This window comes from Scylla paramamosain, chromosome 6 (genome assembly GCF_035594125.1).
Source record: "Scylla paramamosain isolate STU-SP2022 chromosome 6, ASM3559412v1, whole genome shotgun sequence".
NCBI lineage: Eukaryota > Metazoa > Arthropoda > Malacostraca > Decapoda > Portunidae > Scylla > Scylla paramamosain.
The window spans coordinates 28,049,497-28,051,996 of NC_087156.1; the positions used below are offsets into that span (position 1 = coordinate 28,049,497).

At 49.5% G+C, this 2,500-nt stretch overlaps 1 protein-coding gene across 1 annotated transcript in view; it reads left to right on the forward strand.

The window, feature by feature from the left end:
* Positions 1-475: 475 nt before the first annotated feature.
* The window catches only part of LOC135101563 (uncharacterized), a 20,908-nt gene continuing 18,883 nt past the window's right edge, over positions 476-2,500 (forward strand). The window contains exon 1 of the mRNA XM_064005673.1: positions 476-819. The gene's annotated coding sequence lies outside the window, so the exon portion shown is untranslated. The remainder of the gene's footprint in view (positions 820-2,500) is intronic.

Consider the following 2,500-nt stretch of genomic DNA (forward strand, 5'->3'; position numbering starts at 1 on the left):
ACACACACACACACACACACACATACACACACACACACATACTCACACACATTCATGATTTTACAGCACGGTGAAAATGCTTTCCTCCTTTCTTCACGTGCAAGAAACAAAATATCCCGCCCCTAACCTTACTTTCCCTTGAATTGATATCATCAGGGGAATATAATCAATGATGAAAACAGTTCCCGAGTATACTATTGTTAACAAGGAGTGTCCACGGCACGTAACCTCCCTCTGACTACGTCCCTCAGTAAAAAGTGAAGACCCAGCGGTCGTACCTTGCTGCCGTGGCGTAAGGGCAGCCGAGGAAGAAAGAAAATCAGAAAAAATGGGAGTGGGTGACCGGGACACACTTGCCTGTAACAAGCAGCGGTGTGAGCACTTTAAAGTAATCCCCCATTACTGGTAGGGCAGCCTGCAACTCTGGAGGTGTCTGGACACTCCACCAAGCCCACGCACTTTCCCAGCTAAACGCTCAGACTCCCCGCGGCGGACATATTATACCCTGGTTTACTCCGTGGAAAATGACTACTTATCGAGTCTGAGCACCAGCAGAAAGAAAGAAAGTGAAGAAAAGCCTTGAAGGTGTGAATTAAATAATACCAAAGTGGCAACGCATCTCGCCAAGGCTGGCCCGAGATGGCGAGGGTCAGTATGGTGACGGATGCTGAGCTGAGTGGACGGACGCCGCGCACTCCTCCACCGCCAGCTTGGTCGTTCCTGTCTCTCACGTTGTCTTAACAGTTAACTATTTTGTCAGTGGTCAAGGCGTGTGCGTATCGGTGTGTGCGCGTGGTGGCGGCAGCAGAGGGAGGTCAGGTGAGTGACGCCTATTTTAGAAGTTTAAAGATGAGAGAAGCAGGCAACCACCCATTGCTTCGCTCATCTGTTTGACTGTTCACTGTGTGTTTGAGTATAATTGCATGTGTACCTTCCGTGCGTCACGCCAAATGTTCTTTTGTACTGATTTCACTTGCAGTAGTTAATATATCTCAGGTGGAGCGGGAAGGGTATACAAGCGCGCGCCTGTGCTAATGTGATCAATACTTGTACGTAGTTAGTAGAATTTCTGTTCCCTGCATAACACCAATGACCTTTCATCTGCAATCCCCCCAACAGGCTGGCAATTTTTACACGCATCTGAGCGACCACGGCACGCGTACATCGCCACAAAGCCACACAGAAAACTTAGCTTGCGATAATACACTTTAGCGATGCCAGTACAACACACACACACACACACACACACACACACACACACACACTACTCGCTAACTCGGTGGTAACGTTCTTGCCTGTCACTTTGCAATTTGGGGTTCGCGATTCGCTCAAGTCGCAAGCGTTTTCACAGATGAGCGAGCGATTCTCGTTCTCCTTGAGCAAGAGGAAGGAGAGTGTTTGTGTTGAAGATCTCAGCCTTACCTATAGATTGAACAAAATTATTTCTAGACCCTCAACGAGAAAATATAATTGGCGATCACCACAGTCCAACACGTGATCCTCGAACACACACACACACACACACACACACACACACACACACACACACACACACACACACACACACACACACACACAGTCAGTCCAGTGACACGCATTATATACAATACAATGCGTGTAAACCTACCCGAGGGTATATGCGTAGATTAGCGCTTAATTGAGAGAGAGAGAGAGAGAGAGAGAGAGAGAGAGAGAGAGAGAGAGAGAGAGAGAGAGAGAGAGAGAGAGATGAATGCAGTAACCTCAGTCCAACTTTAATTCAGTAATCGCACACCTGATGCGCGACACCCACCTGGCGACAGATTACCCTCTCGCCCTCCTCGCTGACACACCTGCCCTGCCTCCCTCCCTCGCCTCCCCTACCAGCCGTCACCACACCACTCCTTACCCTACAAACCTACACAGCCCTTCTCACGCTTTCCTTCACTTTAACTCCTCTCTCTCCCCCGCCCGCCCCCCAAGGTCAGGTGTCACTCATGTAGTTGCCATTTCACCTTTCAACCTCTCTCTCTCTCTCTCTCTCTCTCTCTCTCTCTCTCTCTCTCTCTCTCTCTCTCTCTCTCTCTCTCTCTCTCTCTCTCTCTCTCTCTTCCACTAATCCTCTGCGTGCGCTTTAGTTTCTTCTTGCTTCTCTCTTTTCACCTTTTGCCTTCCCACATCATCCACCTATTTCTCATCCCTTCCACCTTGCTCCAAGAATCTGTTTTCCACTGTCTCTGTTCCGTCTTCTCCGCCTCCCTGCTATCTCTTTTTCCCTCCCCCTCTCTCCCCAATCCTTCTTCTCCCCTCCTTCACGCTGCATCTTCCTTCCCTCACGAGCCATCTCTTTTCTTTCCATCTTCCTTTACTCTGCCCCTCCTATTCCTCCCTCCCTCCCTCCGCCTCTCTCTCTCTCTCTCTCTCTCTCTCTCTCTCTCTCTCTCTCTCTCTCTCTCTCTCTCTCTCTCTCTCTCTCTCTCTCTCTCTCTCCCGGACTCGTTCGTTCCTCAGATAGGTTTTC